This window comes from Xenopus laevis, chromosome 4S (genome assembly GCF_017654675.1).
Source record: "Xenopus laevis strain J_2021 chromosome 4S, Xenopus_laevis_v10.1, whole genome shotgun sequence".
NCBI classification, from domain to species: Eukaryota; Metazoa; Chordata; class Amphibia; order Anura; family Pipidae; genus Xenopus; species Xenopus laevis.
Window position 1 is genome coordinate 111,203,290 of NC_054378.1, and position 19,522 is coordinate 111,222,811.

At 41.6% G+C, this 19,522-nt stretch overlaps 1 protein-coding gene across 2 annotated transcripts in view; it reads right to left on the reverse strand.

The window, feature by feature from the left end:
- The window catches only part of tmcc1.S (transmembrane and coiled-coil domain family 1 S homeolog), a 110,316-nt gene extending 91,187 nt beyond the window's left edge, over window positions 1-19,129 (reverse strand). The window contains exon 1 of one of the 2 annotated variants that reach the window (XM_018261364.2): window positions 19,021-19,129. The gene's annotated coding sequence lies outside the window, so the exon portion shown is untranslated. The remainder of the gene's footprint in view (window positions 1-19,020) is intronic. The other variant, XM_018261366.2, reaches the window with a different exon arrangement.
- Window positions 19,130-19,522: the final 393 nt, after the last annotated feature.

The following is a 19,522-nucleotide window of genomic DNA, read 5'->3' on the forward strand; positions in this document are numbered from 1 at the left end:
CCAAGACTTTTGGGAAAATACCTTGTGGACCGACGAGACAAAAGTTGAACTTTTTGTGCGTGTCCCGTTACATCTGGCGTAAAAGTAACACAGCATTTCAGAAAAAGAACATCATACCAACAGTAAAATATGGTGGTGGTAGTGTGATGGTCTGGGGTTGTTTTGCTGCTTCAGGACCTGGAAGACTTGCTGTGATAGATGGAACCATGAATTCTACTGTCTACCAAAAAATCCTGGCCAAAATTCCTCCAGAGCGCTGTAAAAGACTCGTTGCGAGTTATCGCAAACGCTTGATTGCAGTTATTGCTGCTAAGGGTGGCCCAACCAGTTATTAGGTTCAGGGGGCAATTACTTTTTCACACAGGTTTGGATTTCTTTTCTCCCTAAATAATAAAAACCCTTATTTAAAAACTGCATTTTGTGTTTACTTGTGTTATCTTAATTATAATTAATTATAATAGTTAAATGTGTTTGATGATCAGAAACATTTTGTGTGACAAACATGCAAAAGAATAAGAAATCAGGAAGGGGGCAAAAATTTTTTCACACCACTGTATATGTCAGGTTCAATTAATATACAAGTTGTTTTAAGATTTCCAATTGTTTTTGGTTCATGTAGTTTAACTTTGATTTTGGTTTAGCGTTACCAAAGGATGTGGCTTATATTTTTGAGCTTTGGCAGTGATAAAATGCCTTGTATGTTGTGTATTTAACTTATTTCAATCAACATGGAAAATACATTAGCGGTTTTTGAGTCAGAGGTACCATAAACTGAGGTCAAAGAATTTACGTACAGGCTTCACAGCACTGCTTTCAATCGAATTTCCCTCATTGATACTGAAATCCCACTGACTTATACAGGTATGGGATCCGATATCTGGAAATATGTTATCCACAAAGCTCTGAATTACAGAAAGGCCATCTCCCATAGACCCCATTATACTCAAATAATCCAAATTTTTAAAAATGATTTTCTTTTTCTCTGTGATAATAAAACAGTACCTTGTACTTGATCCAAACTAAGATATAATGAATCCTTATTGGAAGTGAAACCAGCCTATTGGGGTTATTTAATGTTTACATGATCTTCTAATGGACCTAAGTTATAAAGATCCAAATTATGCAAAGATCCGTTATCCAGAAAAAAAACAGGTCCCAAGCATTCTGCATAACAGGTCCCATACCTGTACTGTAAATCTCTTAACAGCACTTCAGCAACCAGCCTGAAAACATGGCACAAAACACCCCAAAAGTGAGCCATGTGCCATTACCCTTATAGACGATAACTTCCTAGACTTGGAGTAGTTCAGTGATTCCAAGAGATTCCATATGGATCACTTTAGCAGTAAAATTTCCAATTCCCAAGACACAAGTTTGAAAAAAGCACCAAGGGGTCCGATATTCCATTTTGCAGAGTAATTCTTTATTAGGTATTAGTGATTTGTGGGTCGAGAAAAACCTTGACCCTTACCCGACCTTTACCTGCTGCACCCCAACCTTAACCTGTGCACCCCCTCTTTATATACCCGCGTGATATTGTGAAAGGGGCGGGGTTTGCGTCAGTATATAAAAAGGCACATGCTGAGGCAGAAGTGGGGCAGAAGGCTGCGAGCTGGGAGATGTACTGCGGAAGTCGGCCAAACCTGCCCTGTCCCACGGGCTTCAGGCCTGCCAAAACAAAATCTTTATTGGACTCGACCTTTCAATCCCCCACAGGGATCTTCATCAGGAGAAATACAGCAAACAACCAGAAAGCCCACCAACCCCCCACTGAGCCATCAGGAAGCAGATCATTTAATATGCAGTAATACTGAAAGCAGTATATATTCAGGCAAGTGTATAGTCTAGAAAAGAAGATATTTTGTTGAAAACAGATGTTAAATGTAAGAAGAAGCCTTTCTAATACATTAATTTATCATAAGAAATCTCTGTGTTGCTGGTCTTCTTTGTTATTTTTGGAATTTTTGCCATGCACCTGAGGCCAATACAGAAGCAAAATGCAGCCTTGATCAAATATAATATATATATATATATATATATATATATATTCACATCCTGATGATGGTCCCTTGAGGTACCGAAACGTGTAGATGTTTATATGATTCAGTAAAGGACTTCTAACAACCTGTATGCCGTGAACACTTCCTTTTATTTTTGGACTTATATTGAATTGGGGTAGCACCCGGCAAAATTATCGAATGGCGGAGGTGAGTGCCGGCAACCAAGTGTTTTACATACATACATACACACACACACACACACACACACACACACACACACACACACACACACACACACACACACACACACACGCTAATAGTTTAAAGCACATATTATACATATATTTGTATACATGCACACACACAATCATAAAACCAGACACAATGCAATGAAATCTGCTTTTCAGACACCAGCAATGAAAGCCCTTTTATTCTTATCTCTTCTCCTGTATGTTCAGTTACAGTATTAGGGCCATTACATTTTCTAAAGAACTTTTTAAACTGCCCATTTAACCCCCGAAAGGTCAACCAAACAAAAAGATAAAGCTGCCTTCAATAAACCAGTGCCCACGTCCAGTATGAGAACTGGCAAAACCGGTTATTCCAGTGTGGGACGGATGTTAAGCTGAATAAATATCCAGTTTAAATGATACGGTCTACATTACGGTAAGAATAAGGAAACCAGAAACTTACTACAGTATGTATGAATAAGAAAAACATTTGGGTGATTTTTTTCCCCCTGAGTTCAGCGTACTTACAATACAGAACACTGCGCAGAGTGACAATGGGATGGGGCACACAGACTGGTATATTGTGCTGCCTGACACACACAGTCCCGGAGAGAGAAGTCGTTCACAGACGTCCACATTAATGCAGCAGAAGACTTGTACCAAAAATAAGTGGACCGCACGGCCAAGTCCAATGAGATATAACAATAAAGGATATGCTATAGATTTGCTAGGCAGAGAGGCTCACAATGCCTTTGATTCATCATCATATAGTGTGGATGGGTGGTGCCTGTTACTACTTGCACCACAATTTTCATTTCCTTGGCCACGTCTCATTTACTCTGACTATTATATACACGTAGTGTAGAGACAAAAGCCTGGCACACGGAGCAAATTAAACCGGGGTCCTACCCCTGGTATGTTTATTGCATCAAACAACGTTTCGGAGGGCGTTCCCCCTTTGTCAGGTGAGGAGTGTTTTCTTTATACAATTATATACACATACACACACACACACACACACACACATTACAACCACCTTCTAAATGTTACTCAACTCCTTCGCTGCCAGTGGCCACAGAGTTTTCTGTCTTATCTGCCATGGACATAAGAGTAACGGTGGCCATAGACGTTACAATTATGATCTTTCCTTGAAAAGATCATTCCAAGAAAGATAGTTAGTTTCAACACACGTGTAGACTTGAATCGTCAGATATACAGATAGAAACAATAGAATTCAATGTGTATCTGACGATTCAGCACTAACAATGGCTGATGTTTGGGTACATTCAAAGGCGCCCAATTAAAATTTTCCAGCCAGCCTGATCGAGTAGCCGACCGATATCCAAGTCTTCTGCCAATATCGGTCAGCTCCTCTCCCACCATACATGCACCATTATCTAGAAAGCTCTGAATTACGGAATCTCCCATAGACACCATTATAATCAAAAAATCAGAATTTGTAAAAATTATTTCATTCTTTCCTTGTAGTAATAAAACAGTAGTTTGTATTTCTTCCCAACTATGATATAATACATCCTTATTGGATGCAAAACCAGCCTTTAATTGATGTTTTAGTATACTTAAGTTATGGAGATCCAAATTACAGAAAGATCCCTTATCCGGAAAACCCCAGGTCGTGCGCATTTTGGACAACAGGACCCATACCTGTATGATAAAGATGTGCCAGCCAGCAAATAAGTTGTAGGTTAAAGCCATTTAAAAGATTGAAGCTCATTGTCCTTCATAGGAGACCAGCAACTGTTATCTTTGGCACAGAACATGTTACGAAACTGTTCCAACCATTGCAGAAACTGTGAGCCCAACATCTGTCCTACCATGTGGCCCATTACACAAATTGCAAAGTGTCTTAAAGGGGTTGTTCACCTTTAAATTTACTTTTAGTATGATGTAGAGAAAGATATTCTGAGACAATTTGCAGTTGGTTTTCCTTTTTTATTATTATTTTTCATTTATTTAACTTTTTATTCAGCAGCTCCCCAGTTTGCAATTTCAGCAATCTGGTTGCTAGGGTCCAGTTTACCCTAGCATCTTGCATTGATCTGAATAAGAGACTGGTATACAAATTAGGGATGCACCGAATCCAGGATTCTGCCTTTTTCAGCAGGATTCGGATTCGGCCGAGTGCTTTGCCCAGCCAAACTGAATCTGAATTTGCATATGCAAATTAGGGGCGGGGAGGGAAATCGCATGACTTTCTGTCACTAAACAAGGGGAATTTTTTTTCCCCTTCTCACCCCTAATTTGCATTTGCAAATTAGGATTCAGATTTGGTTTGGTATTCTGCCGGAACTTTCACGAAAGATTCGGGGGTTCGGGCGAATCCAAAAAAGTGGATTCGGTGCATCCCTAATACAAATCGAGAAGAGCCTGAATAGACAGATTAGTAATAAGAAGTAGCAATAACAAAAAATTTTGTTTGAGGATTTGTTTTTAGATGGGGTCACTGACCCATTTGAAAGCAGGAAATAGTCAGCAGAAAATGGTAAATACTTAAAAAACGATAAAAGAAAAGAAAAAATGAAGGCCATCTGAAAAATTGCTTAAGGCCCCCCCATACACGGGCCGATAAAACCTGCCGACGGACCGAGTCGGCAGCTTATTGGCCAGTTTGTGGGGCCATCCAACATGCTTCTCTGATCGATATCTGGCAGAAAGTTGGCCAGATGCTGATCGGGCAGGGTAAAAAAATCCTGTCGGATCCCGGCCGCATATGTTCGTTGATGCGGTCCCGCCGATCCCACCTCCCAAATTGCCACCATTCTGATCCGATTGTAGGTCCCTAGGGCCCACAATCAGATCAGCCTAATATCGCCCATCTAAATGTGGGCAAATTGGGGAGAGATCCGCTTGTTTGGCGACATCACCAAACGAGCGGATCTCCCTGTGTATGGCTACCTTAAAAATTAGCCATTCTATAACATACTGTAAAGGTGAACCACCCCTTTAAGAAGATTATATTCTAGGCCCTCTGTTAGTATTAGGGTTCTGGGTTACTAGAGATGCCAGATAACAAGGAATAATATGCTCACGAGCAGACGTACAGTATGTGTAAAGATTGCATGCTGTCACTTATTCCCCACGCATTTCCCAGCAGCCGTATGCTCCTGGCATGACTTACAAGTACATAACAGGCTTGTTCTGATGAAGCTGGCACTAAGAAGACAATATCACCCAGCAACACGCGGTAATTCTGCAACATACACCGAGGGCAAATTCATATGCAACACCAGCTAAACTCAATTACAGCAAACACACATCTGTTCTCAGTATGGCACAGCTGCTTATGGGAGACTGGCTGCAGTCTCTTTTCTTTAATGCACCCTATTTTAGATCACTTTGTACTTTTCTCGAGCCATTAAAGGAAATGTAAGCTCAATAAATATAACTGGTTAACCTTGCGATGTTGCTCTGCTCAGAAAATGAAGTTAGTGAGCAGAGAAAAGTCAACTGATGTCTCTTTGGTCAGTTCTGAGCAGACTTTCGTTTTCTCACTACATTAATTTTAAGCCCACTGAAATATAAAGCAGATTGTGCTGTCATTTAAAAGTCATTATATTAGCAGTAAACAAACTGCTTATCTAAGTGTAAAGCTGGTCACAGACACAAAGATCCGATCGTAAATTGATTCGCACGATTGGAACTTTCCCTTCTCCTGACCTGCCACTAACCATTCAGATCAAAGTCTTACCATTCCGACCAAATTAAGTAGAAAAGAACAGATCAGCCGATGTTCTGCCCCTGACAGCAATCGTTCGATATCTATGTCCGACAAAGCTAGTGACTGAAAATCTCCCACTGAAAATCGTATGATCGGCAATACACGCAGAGATATTATCGGCAGGCGACAGAAATTTTCTAACCTGTCCGATCGACCAAACGACCAATCTCCGCCGGACAAAAATGTCGGGACTCTCCACACACGGTCCGAAAATTGTACGAATAATCGATTTCTGCGATCAGATCTTTGCGTCTATGGCCAGCTTAACACTATAGCTTAAATGAACACTTACAGGTGGTTGGGGAAACAATAGTATTTTTCTACACATAATAAGCAAGTTCTCCAGCCCGCCTGTTATGTGCTTGCGCATCATTTAGATCTTTTGGCGTGTCCCCTTATCCTATGTCACATAACATGTAAACATTAAATAAACCAATAGGCTGGTTCTGCTTCCAATAAGGATTAATTATATTATAGTTTGAATCAAGTAAAAGCTTCTGTTTTATTATTACAGAGAAACAGGAAACCAATTTTAAAAATCTGGATTATCCTATATAATAAAGTTGAAGTGTCTCTGCGTCCAGTCCCTGTGTCCGTGGGATTGCGCTACTGCGCATGTGCCCCACGGACCGCACACAAAAATGGCCTAAGCTGTGACCGGCAACCCCACAGGAGTTGGTTTGAGCTGTAATTAAGACAGTGCGGGGAGGCGGCGCTGAGAACTGCAGTCAAACCATAATATGGTATTAGGCACTGGCAATGTGCTATCCATCCACCTGCCGTTCCTCCGGCCCTGGCTCCTCCCTCCTTTCCCGACTCCTCCCTTCCTCCCAGCAGCGGCTCTGTGCTTACAGGTCCGGACAAGATGAGCGGGCGCGTTGGATTCTACAAGCAAGAGCTGAACAAGACGGTGTGGGAAGTGCCGGAGCGGTACCAGCATCTCACCCCTGTCGGTTCCGGTGCCTTCGGCTCTGTTAGGTAGGTGGGGCGATTAGTGAAGCGGGTGGGGATTGGGCCCTGGCACCGTCATGCAGTGCATCAAACTGTGCGGCAAATAGTCTCTGCCACAGGCTGAAGGGGCACCGGCGGCACGTTACTGTGTTCTGAGGCAGGGCGTGCTCATGTTTTCTATCACAACTTAGTGCTGTACTGTGAGAGTTGTAGTTCCGACGCTCCCTGGGCCAGATGATAGGGAAGCAGCGCTGTATGTGTGTGTCGCACCTCTACACTATATATATATATATATATATATATATATATATATATATAAAATATATATTATATATATATATATATATATATATATATCCCACAAAGAAGGTCCGCACTCTCAGGACTTAAATTGAAAAAATGTTTTTATTAACTAAACGACTAACGTTTCGGCCTCTCCGAGGCCTTTCTCAAAGTGATAACTTCAACTTTATTATATAGGATAGGATATTATATAGGATATATATATATATATATATATATATATATAAATATATATATATATATATATAAAATATATATAAAATATATATATATATATATATATATAAATATATATATATATATATATATAAAATATATATATATATATATATATATATAAATATATATATATATATATATATAAATATATATATATATATATAAAATATATATATATATATATATATATATATATATATATATATATATATATATATATATATATATATATATATATATATATATATATATCCTATATAATATCCTATCCTATATAATAAAGTTGAAGTGTCTCTGCGTCCAGTCCCTGTGCCCGTGGGATTGTGCATGTCCCCCACGGACCGTCTCTGGCGAATTTAAACTCTAAAATGGGTTTTTATAAATGTTTGACTACATATGTTCTAGCGCCCGTTAACTTAACGGGCTTAATTTCTAGTTTGATTATAATGCAGTCTATGGAAGACAGCTTTTCCATAATTTAGAGATTTCAGGATAACAGGTTTCCAGATAAGGGATACCAAACCTATGTCATTACGGATCTCACACAGATATGCAGCCTCCAGTATGAGCAGCTCAGTATAGAACTGTCCCCTGGCCTGTATTTTATAGGCTTGCCCCATATATATAACAGCAATGTTATTACAGCTGCTTGGGAATATCTGAATACCTGCTTATTCGGTAAGTTCCAGGTACAGGTATGAGATCTATTATCCATCAGAGAGCTCCAAATTACATAAAGACTCTGCTTTACAAAAATGGACTTCATAACTACTTTGGCTACTGTGTATAAGGCATATCAGCCTATGCGTTACCAGCTACAGCCAGTCCTACTGAAAATACAGTAAACATTGTAGACAGATATTTTATGGCACACTCAGGGGCACATTTACTTAGGGTCGAATATCGAGGGTTAATTAACCCTCAATATTCGACCGTCAAAGTTAAATCCTTCGACTTTGAATATCGATTTAGCGAACGATTCGAAGGATTTTAATGCCTTCCCCATAGGCTAACATTGATGCTCGGTAGGTTTTAGGTGGCGAAGTAGGTGGTCAAAGTTTTTTTTAAAGAGACAGTACTTCGACTATCGAATGGTCGAACGATTTTTAGTTTGAATCGTTCGATTCGAAGTCGTAGTCGAAGGTCAAAGTAGCAGTGACGGAACTAGGTGGGGGCGGGCCCTGGTGCGGGCCGTGCAGCCGTGCCCCGCCCCCCACCCTCGTCCGTGCAGCGCTGCAGCCGACTCCAGCCAGCGTGACTGCCGGTGGGCCCTGCGGGGGTGCGGGCACTGGCCCAATTTCACCCCCTGCTACCCCGCTAGTTACACCACTGCGAAGTAGCCAATTCGATGGTCAAAGTAGCCAAAAAAAAGTTCGAAATTCGAAGTATTTTTTATTCTATTCCTTCACTCGAGCTAAGTAAATGTGCCCCTCAGTGGCATGGGCTTATATTGGCATGGGCTGTGGGGCTTATATCTTACAAATCGGCGTGGGCTGTGGGGCTTATATCTTACAAATCAGCGTGGGCTGTGGGGCTTATATCTTACAAATCAGCATGGGCTGTGGGACTTATATCTTACAAATCGGCGTGGGCTGTGGGGCTTATATCTTACAAATCAGTGTGGGCTGTGGGGCTTATATCTTACAAATCGGCGTGGGCTGTGGGGCTTATATCTTACAAATCGGCGTGGGCTGTGGGGCTTATATCTTACAAATCAGCGTGGGCTGTGGGGCTTATATCTTACAAATCAGCGTGGGCTGTGGGGCTTATAGTAACAAATCGGCATGGGGCTTATATCTTACAAATCAGCGTGGGCTGTGGGGCTTAGATCTCACAAATCAGCGTGGGCTGTGGGGCACAGTCACTTTAATAAACAACCAGCAGTTCATGCTGCAGTCACCAGCAGAAGAGCACATTTTAAATATATCTACACAGGTGGCAATGTCATTAGCAAACTCACCATGCCAGGAGCAATTAACCGTTATCCAGAGAGCTGCAAATTAAGGAAAAGTCATGGACCCCATTGTAATCAAATAATTTAATTATATAAAAAATAATTTCCTTTTTTTCTGTTATGATAAAACAGTACCTCGTATTTGATCCTAACAAAGATATAATGAATCTGTATTGGAAGCAAAACAAGCCTTTTGCATTTATTTAATATTTAAACTATTTTTAAGAGGATTTAAAGTGGACCTGTCATCCAAACACAAAAAGCTGTATAATGTTTTCAAATTAATCAAATCCAATTTCTATTTTTTATTAAATCATTCATATCTGTTGTAAGCTCATTTAAAAATCTTAGCTGTCAATCAAATATTGGCTGCCCCTCCTCTATGCCTTAGGCAGACAATAACTTTCACTTTCCATTCAGCACTTCCTAGATGTCTCTCCGCACATTCCCCCAGTTATTTTAACCATTTAATTGTGTAACCAGGGCATGGGGATGGACATCAGGTCCCCCATTCTGGTGCACAAACAAGATTCTGAGATGATACAAGGCTTGGCTTAATAACAGTGTCCACAAAATGGCTCCTGCCTGCTTGCTGTAATTATTAATTCCCAGACTGAAGGAAACAAGATTCAAATAATTTATATAGCGTAATTTAAGTTCATTTTGCTTGACCAATGTGATAAAATAGGATTTTGAACAATTTTATTTGGTTGATGGGTCCCCTTTAAGATATGAAGAAAGACCCCTTATCCTGAAAGCCCCAGGATCTGTGCATTCTGGATAACGGGTACCATACCTGTATTGTGCTAATCTGTTCTCTGGGTAAAGCTTCAGCAGTGAGAGACAAAATATGATCCAAACTATTATAGCCTTTCAGTAATTTCTGGCTTTTCACTTGCCCCGTTTGTTTTTTATGGAAGCCCAAACACATGAGGCCATTATTTCACGTATGACCCTCCTTTGGCTTCTATGATAATTGCCTGAGAATGCTGCTTGGAGCACTTGCCTATAAAATGAGCACTTTGGTTATGCAACAAGCAAAGAAAAATGTGTTTACATACAGACTGTTCTCATAACGACATAAAGGAGCATGATATTTGGTACGTAGCAAACCCTGTATGTCACTGCATTAAATAGGACACTGGGAGTAGTAAAAGGCTTGTGGCCCTGGGTCTATTTATACATATTGTTGGCAAAGATCCTAATGATGCTTCACAATGCACATTTGGTGGGAACCTAGAATGAACACAGCATCTCTTTCAGAACGAATTCCTGCCCTTCCTGCTACACTAATTGGTCCATTTAGAATGCTGGTTTTTGTAAAAATGGGCTTTAAAAAAAAGCAGCTACTGGTGTATAAGGCATGTCAGCCTATGCATTCCTAGCTACAGCCAGTCCTACTGAATATACAGTAGACATTATAGACAGATATTTTATGGCACACTCAGTGCCTGTCTGGGATTATATCTGTCACCTATGGTAACAAACCCCCAAGGTCCCAGTCTCAGTTCAGGCTTCTATGTCTAATAACTGCCTTTCGCTTCGGGAGGAGCCCTCTGTTACTCGGATGCCGCCAGGTCTTAAAGTAAGGGGACCAAGGGGGAAGTTATGGGCAGACAAGGTATATGCAGATGTGGAACAGGCCGGATCAGTACCAGTCAGACAGTGCAGTACAGGATCAGGAGCATAATCAGGATTACCAGGCCAGATCAGTACCAGTCAGGATCAGGAGCCAGGACGTAAACAGGATAAACTGGCCAAATCAGTACCAGTCAGACAGTGCAATACAGAGTCAGGAGCGTAAACGGGATAAACAGGCCAAATCAGTACCAGTCAGACAGTACAGTACAGATTCAGGAGTCAAGTCAAGGCAGGTTGTTACAATAACTTACAAATCAGCATGGGCTGTGGGGCTTATAGTTCACAAATTGGCATGGGCTGTGGGCCTTTTACCTTACACATTGACATTAGCAGTGGGGCACAGTCACTTTAATGAACAACCAGCAGAAGAGCAATTTTAAATATATCTACACAGGTGGCAATGTCATTAGCAAATTACGCATTCCAGGAGCAATTACTCCTTTCTCTGATACCACCTTCTGTCTCAGGCATCAGCAGGTTTGGTCCACCAGTATTAAAGGGGAAGAAATGTTTTGGCTTTTCTCGAATCAGGGAGCCAAGAAAGAGAAAGAGCTGGTTTTCATGTTGCTGGGAAGATTTATCTTTGTGTAACTCAGTGTGGTTTGGCAGATAAGGGGAATTGCCTAAAACTTATAATGTCATGGCAACAGCAGGTCACACATGTCCAGTAACCTCCTTTTACAGTAGTGGGAAGCAAAGAAAATTGGGGAGTGAGGTCTTCAAAATACCCCGTGTGCTATTGTCCTACAGCTCTGCCCTTCGGCAATTTACATGGAAACAATGAAATGCTGCCGTTTACTCAATGGCAGAATGATCTGGGGGAAGATGACCACAAAATAGTGACAATAAATCTGCTTTTATATGCACCCGGCCTGCCAAAGAACTTGCAATAAATGGCTCTTGTGGCAAGACAAGAGATGTATAAAAATAGCTCAGAGCGAGCGTCCTTCACTTGGCAAGCTTAGCAATCCTGGAGGGAGATGAGAAATAGGAAGAGAAGGACACTGCAGAATAAGGGCTCACGGGCAAATTGCAATGGTGACCTTTACCGTAACTGACTACTGGCCATAGACACACCGGTAATGTTGTACAAAACTCATTTTCATACGGTAGTCGGTGTGTGTATGGTGGGAGACGAGCCGGCCGATATCGGCAGAAGACTGGGATATCGGTCGGCTAATCAATCAGACTGGCCGGAAAATTTTGATTGGGTCGCCTTTGAAGACACATCAGCCATTGCTAGTGCTGAATCATCAGATATTCTATTGTTTCTTCCTGTAATTCTGACCATTCAGCTCTACACATGTGTTGAAACAAACAATCTTTCTTGGAAAGATCTTTTCCAGGAAAGATCATAGTTGTAACATCTATGGCCACCTGCATTTCATCCCCAAGGAACCATAACACCACAGATGCCCCACATTTTGCTTTTAATGGGAGCAAGGGACCATTAAAAGTAAAAATATTTCCCCTCTGACTCCTAGACACAGATCCCATATTTGCTCATTTATCCTAGGGCAGGCATAGGCAACCGAAAACTCTCGAGATGCTACTGAGTACAACTTCCAAAATAAACCCCAAGAGCCTTCAGCTAACAGGGAGACCTGTAGCTGTTATCACAACTCCTAGTAACCATAATGCTGTTCGGCTGTGGCAGGATTCTAGGCGTTGTAGTTGTCCAAAAGATCCACTACTAAAGAGTGGCAAAACAGAACTAGAAACAACAGAAACTCTTAAAGGAAAACTATACCCCTCAAACCATACACTAGAAGATCTGCTTGTCTGGCAAGGAGCCAGTTCTTTTCCTCTATATGCTCACCAAAGGTGGGCAATATTGGGCTAACTCTCCGTTTGGCCCTAAAAAAAATGAAATAAATTAGCTGACGTGGTCCACGATCAAGTGGAGGCCCATAGGAAGGCCCCATACACTGGCAGATAAGCAGCCAACTCGGTCTAGAGGACCTGAATTTGCTGCTTAAATCTGCCCGTGTATAGTCACCTGTACTCAAAGAGTAAAAGTACAGTAGTTTCAGTAGCTTTGTCGTGTGTGGGAGCACCTATAACTGTTATAATCGGATACCATAGTTCAACAACAGCTGCTTCAGCCCCTACTGAACAGGCGCCCACACTGTTACCAATGATCCATTATTAGCTAGTAACAATGATATAAATTATACATTATTAGCTATCATGCTCTGATACTGCTTAGAACAGGCATGTCCAAAGTGCGGCTCGGGGGCCAATTGCGGCCGTTTTCAAATTTACACCGGCCCTCAGCCTCTGTCATGAAATTAATAATAATGTGGCCCCTCCAGCAGAGTGTGATCAGGAATCACGTAGCCGTAATATTTGGGCACATTAGTGAAATGATCTACCACTTCTTCGGTCTATACTGCTGCCGGTGTGCTGAAGGTGTTAGAAATAGACACATACTGGCACACAGAGACACGCTGTAGCCGGCCCCAACACATTTTCGCATCACCAAATCTGGCCCTCGTTGCAAAAAGTTTGGGCACCCCTGGCTTAGAAATACATCAATTAATGTATCACAATACTTTAGTAGACAGTGGCCTGGCTTACAGGCAATCCGGGATTTGTTTTTAAAACAGGCTGGTGGTAAATGAACACATCTACTAGGCTTTATCAGTACGATAGATACTACTGTATATGTTTCCTGGTTTCACTTTTTTTCCTGGTTTCACTAACTTATGCCATGCTCTATGTTGACTGCTAAAACACTGCAGGTAAAGATCAAACCACAGTAGCACAGAAAGGGCTAAAAGTACTTAAATTTGACCAAAACATAAGTCCTTTAAAACTTTAAGTGGCATCATGTATAGCATAAATCACTTTACAGAAAGGGTTACATTGGATAAAAGATGAGTAGAGTGATTCATGTCACACCGCTGCATTAAATTCAGACAGGGCACTTCTATGGCACTGCTGTTTAAAGGATAACTAAAACTGAACTAAAGAAGTAGGCTAGAAATGTTGTACATTATGTTTTGGGCTTCTGTACCAGTCCAAGGCAACCACAGCCCTTTAGCAGTAAAGATCAGTGTCTCCAAAGATGCCCCAGTAGCTCCCCATCTTCTTTTCTGCTGATTCACTGCACATGCTCTGTGCTGCTGTCACTTACTGAGCTTAGGGACCCACTCACAATATACAGTACACATAGAATAGAAATGTCACAATATAAGGCTGATTAGTAATTCATACAGATAATTACTACATGGCAGCACAGAAACCAGTGCAACTAGCATCAGAATTAAATAATCACCCTTGTAGCATCACCTCATTTTCTGCTCAATAATTTGTGACGACCCCTACACTTCGTTTCTCAACAGCTGCTCAGAGACACTTTTCAAGATGGTGACCCTGTGACAAGTTTGGAGTCCTGGATCACTGCTGTTATTGATAAGCTGAAACTTTAGGCTGATGCATTAGTTCAGTATATACAATTTGGCATTTTTAGCCACTCATTTTTAGGGTTTAGTTTTTTTTTTAACAAAAAAAGCATTTCCCCTTATGAACAAAAAAGTTCTGTATCAGAGGCAGGAGGATATACTAGGACATACAGGAGTTAAATAAAGCAATGAGGCCCAAAAAAAACACAGCACAGGTAACTTTTCACAGAAACGAGGGGAATGCACTTCCCAACGGCACAGCCCATGCCACAGCGTGCCAGTACCAAGCCACCAGCCTCCTGAGAAAGAAGCGAAGTGTTCCTTAGATACAGAGCCTGGCAGGATCCCAAAGCTCTAGTTGTCATCTGTGCTGGGTTTTAAAAGTGGAGCAAAGAACCGTCAAACGGTTCCCAGGAAAAGGCAAATAAGGAAGTTGAGCACAGGAACGGGTGCAACGTTAAACCTGGAAGGTCAGAACAAATATAGATTTATTTAAAGTAAAATACTAGGTAATGGGTTCTTCTTTGTGCTTAAACATTCAGCAAAGAATTAAAGTATGTTAATACCATAGACCTGTGTTACTACAACGTGCTTTGCTGCATTCAGACATATTGTAGCACTTTGAAAAAAAAAAAAAGGCACAGTTATTCCGATAAAGCAATACACATGAGATATGCCTTCAGGCCCGATGACAGGTTTTGCTCAATTGCATCTGCTGGATTCTTCTCTCAGTCACATACTGTTCCTATTTGTGTACAACAGCATAGGGACAAATGGAAAAAGGGCCACAGACCTATAAGCATCTGGGTTTCCATGGGAAAACAGCCCCTTTATTTAAAGGCTTTTTTTTGGTTTGAAAATGTTCTAACTGTTGCTGTGCCACAAAGAAAAATGTATCCTTTTTTTCTAGCACTGCTATGATTCTGAAACACATGAAGCACAACACAATCCGACATAAGCACATCAAATGCAAACATTTCACAGCAAAGCAACAGGATCACACTTAGTAACTTTTATTTTCCGGTAAACTAAACGCATCCATGAACTACTAGAGTATCACGCAGGCACCCCTGACTGTTCCTTCATTTATCTGTTCATCAGAATTGTACAAGATTTATTTTTCTCTTTCACAGCACTGTCCCAGTTTCACTCCAAAAATAACAATTCCAAGTCCTGACATCAGAAGAATGGCACAGCAGGAAAATCTATGGATGAAGTTAAGGGAGAGTGACCCTCGCCAGCACCAGTACAGTGGCTCGCAGCAATGATTCAGATGCTTTCAGTCATTACACTAAATAAACTCATTTATGATGTTGTTATGGGTTACCACACTAGGATAAATAATGCATAAGCAATTATTAGAAGGGGAATTTTGATAAGGAAAAGGTAAAAAGACAGATCAGGAAGTCATATTCAGATGCCCACCTTGAACCCAAGAGTTGAACTGATGTAAGAAAGCCAGATGATGTGAAACAGAGCACAATAACTCATTTGGGATGCGTTAGAAAAACAAGGCAAAAGATCTGCTCCAGATGGAAAGGCAGCAGGGCAGGAATGAGGAGAGGGAGGAAAACAGCTGAAATGTAAAGCAACGTATTAGAGCAGGTACAATAGAGTTGGCAGAAGCATCATAAAGCAAGAAAGCAGGTCCAAATTTATAGTGGAGAAGCAACAAAACAGCACAGGCTGGAGGTGAAGTACAGCCAAGGAACAGAGTTAGACAAAAAACACAAAAAAAAAAACACACGAGAGACCCACTAAAATTCACAACCTGACAATACAGGATCAGCAGGTTTGGACACACAAAAGAAAGTGCGCAGGCATAAAACAGCAGCATAGAAACAGGCAGATGCATAGAATAACAACACCGCCTAAATAACAAATGCTGAAGGTGGCCACATAATGGGGATTGGAAAGTTATAGGAGATTGCGTCCAGCTAGCCATACACTTGGGCTTGTCTGAACTGGGAGTCAAAACAGGCTCTGGCATTCCAAGTACAACAAGGCCCAAATAGCTCACACCAGCCCAATAAATAGTGACTGTCTGTGGTATCTTAAAGCAGCCAATCTGGCATTTGCCATAACCCACAGATTGCCAGCGCAGGCCTGCACTTGGGTGACCATAATAAACATTATAATACACAAAAGCCATGAATATCTTGTAAATTATATCCTTATAAACGGTGAGTTCTGATGTCATCAGTTATAAACGGTGAGTTCTGATGTCATTTCTGTCACATGACTCACTGAAATTTGTGTATTATAATAAATAAAGTACCCCCGGTTGTAAAATATGAGGATATTAGAAGTTACCTCGGAGTTCCATGACCTGTATAAAAACACTCGGCCTTCGGCCTCGTGTTTTTATATGGTCATGAAACTCCTCGGTAACTTATAATATCCTTATATTTTACAAGAGGGGGTACTTTATTCACTATATTATCTACTGTTCCATTTGTTCAAGCCAACAACCCAAACAATCTGGACAAGAGATGCTCAGCATGATTTCAGCAAAGATTATGACATTTTTAGTTTGTTCATATCAAATTTGATCCCACAGGATAAAAAGGTGAGTGTGCACTGACACCATTAACAAAGGTACTTGCATCCACACATGCTCCTCAGCAATGTAGGACAGGTGCCAATGTGCATGGATGCAAGGGAACCCTGGAATTAGCAGCAGCCTGAATCTGACAGTAATTCTCGGGGTGCATATCCACAATAGACCTGTGCAAAGTGAATTGGATGCAAATGCCATTATTTATGCTTTAGTCATGGCATTCACAGACACATGCAGTATGAGAAAAGAGTGTCTTAACTTTCATACTGGTGTCTGTTTTGGTAAATTGCAAGCATCATGGAGCATTATTGAGGATCATGAACAAGCTGTGCATTCTAAGTGGGAACCAGATATTATGTGGGTATTTTTGAATCCACATAATGAATGAATGAATGAAAATGCATTTACAAGAGTTTTCTCCTCATGTCTGTGTGGGGTCCCCATGGCTAGTCTCTACTTTCAAACCCAAAAACAAATAAAGGTGTTTAACTGGCTCCCCATAAACTGATCCTATGTGCGTGGACCATAGAGAACTTAGCCTGTAAGCTCCACTGGAGCAGGGACTGATGTGGATGAAGAATGATCACTGTAGAGTGCTGTGTAAGCATTGGGCTATCTAGACAATCCCACAGGTGTCCGATAGGGGGGGATAGGAATGGTCTGGATATTTCTGCTGCAGATGGTTAGAAGTACAGGGATGAATGAATGCCATAGATATGAAAAGGGGAAACAGTTGGGAAAAGCACGTTGGAAGGCTGTCAGGAAAACAGAAGAGCCACGGGAGGGAGAAGAAGAACAATGTATAACAAGGCCGGGTAGAGCAGTACATGGAAGAGACAGCAGAGCAACCCATATGGAAGAAGAAAACAGAAAGCCATGGCCCAGAAACAGAGGCAATACATTCCTGTATAGTGTAACACACAGAGGCAAGTAGCACTGCTCCCATGTTAATGCTAGAGCCTGCCAGTAACACAACCAGTTATCACCCAAATAACATTTGCATGCTCCATGTGCCCTTGCTGTGCCTCATTATTATTTCACATTTAGTTTACTCACACATTTAACACCATGTGCAGTTTTAATAATAAAGCAGCAATTCCAACCTGTGAGTGAGCATATCTCCAGCACTTGTTCAATCACAGCTCTCAGCATTCCCCGACAGCCTTTGCTTGGCACAAGCAGACTACATTGTTCAACTACAGCTCCCAGAATCCACTTACAGCCCTTGGCTGTCACCAGTAGCTATGAGGCAGCTTATATGCAAGAATACACCCAAATCTCCCAGCATCCCCTGGCAAACTTCATACTGCACAGTAACTACATCTCCAGCTTGGCTGAAACTATGGTTCCTAGCACCTCTGGCAGACCTTTCCCTTTCCTGGTCACCTGGGAGGGCAGGATGGAGAACTCGGTCACTACTTCTAATCAATGCAGGCATAATAAATACACAGAGGCTGCCACAGAAAAGATGGCACTGGCTGGTACAGATGCATGCATAGATGAAGATAGCTAGATAGACATATACAGATAGATAGATAGATAGATAGATAGATAGATAGATAGATAGATAGATAGATAGATAGATAGAAAAGACTAATGGCAAGCAGTCTGAGCATATACACTTCAAACACAACTAAACATACCAATTTCCTGAAGACTGTGCCCCGCCCCCCACCTTACATCAATACAAGGGAAAATGCATGAACACTGGGCAAATTTGCACCAGGGCAGTAACCCATAGCAACCAGCAAACATATTTTTCAGCCAGCTGCGGAAGAACTATGAAAGTAAACATCTGTCTTTCCGCCCTGGTTAAATGTCCAGAGGTAAATGTGCCCAGTGTTGGCAAATGAACCCCCTATGGAAATGCAGGGCAAGCCTGTAAGCGCATTCTTTCATTGATCACCCCTATCAGTAGCGCAAGAAGGACCTGTCGCTGCTCTAAGGCATAAATGTGTTCCCAGTGTGGCCATGCCAGTAGAACAGACATAGAACAGACATGTATTCTCTACTCACTCACTGATTTCTCCAGCAGCTCCAGTCCAGACTGAACACACCCGCTTTGCCTTCACTCGGCGTCAATCGTCATGACGCAGAGGGGGCGTGTCATCGTCCGGGCGGGGCTACGACGTTTAGTGATCGGCAAGGGACAGATAACTCCGCCCCAAGTCATCTGATGGAGCCGCGCCCACTGAGCATCTTTTCGCTCCCCGCAGCGCTGTAAAAATCGCAAATTCGTAGTCGCTGTGCTTGTAATCCGCTCAGTGACTCTGGCCAAGCGATATTGGCTTGGCGTTTTTGTTACATAGGGAGCGCCTCTGTACATGTTTGTAATGTAGATACAAATAACCCAAAACTCTCTGTCCCAATCTGCACTGCTGGTTCTGACGTTTGCAATAGTGCAGCAGCTCCTCCAGCCTACATTCACTTCCCACAATGCCTTGCATGCTTCACAGCAGGGACTGATAATCAGCTGCCCCTTTGCTACATTGTTGTCATAGTGAGAACCGCCAGTGCA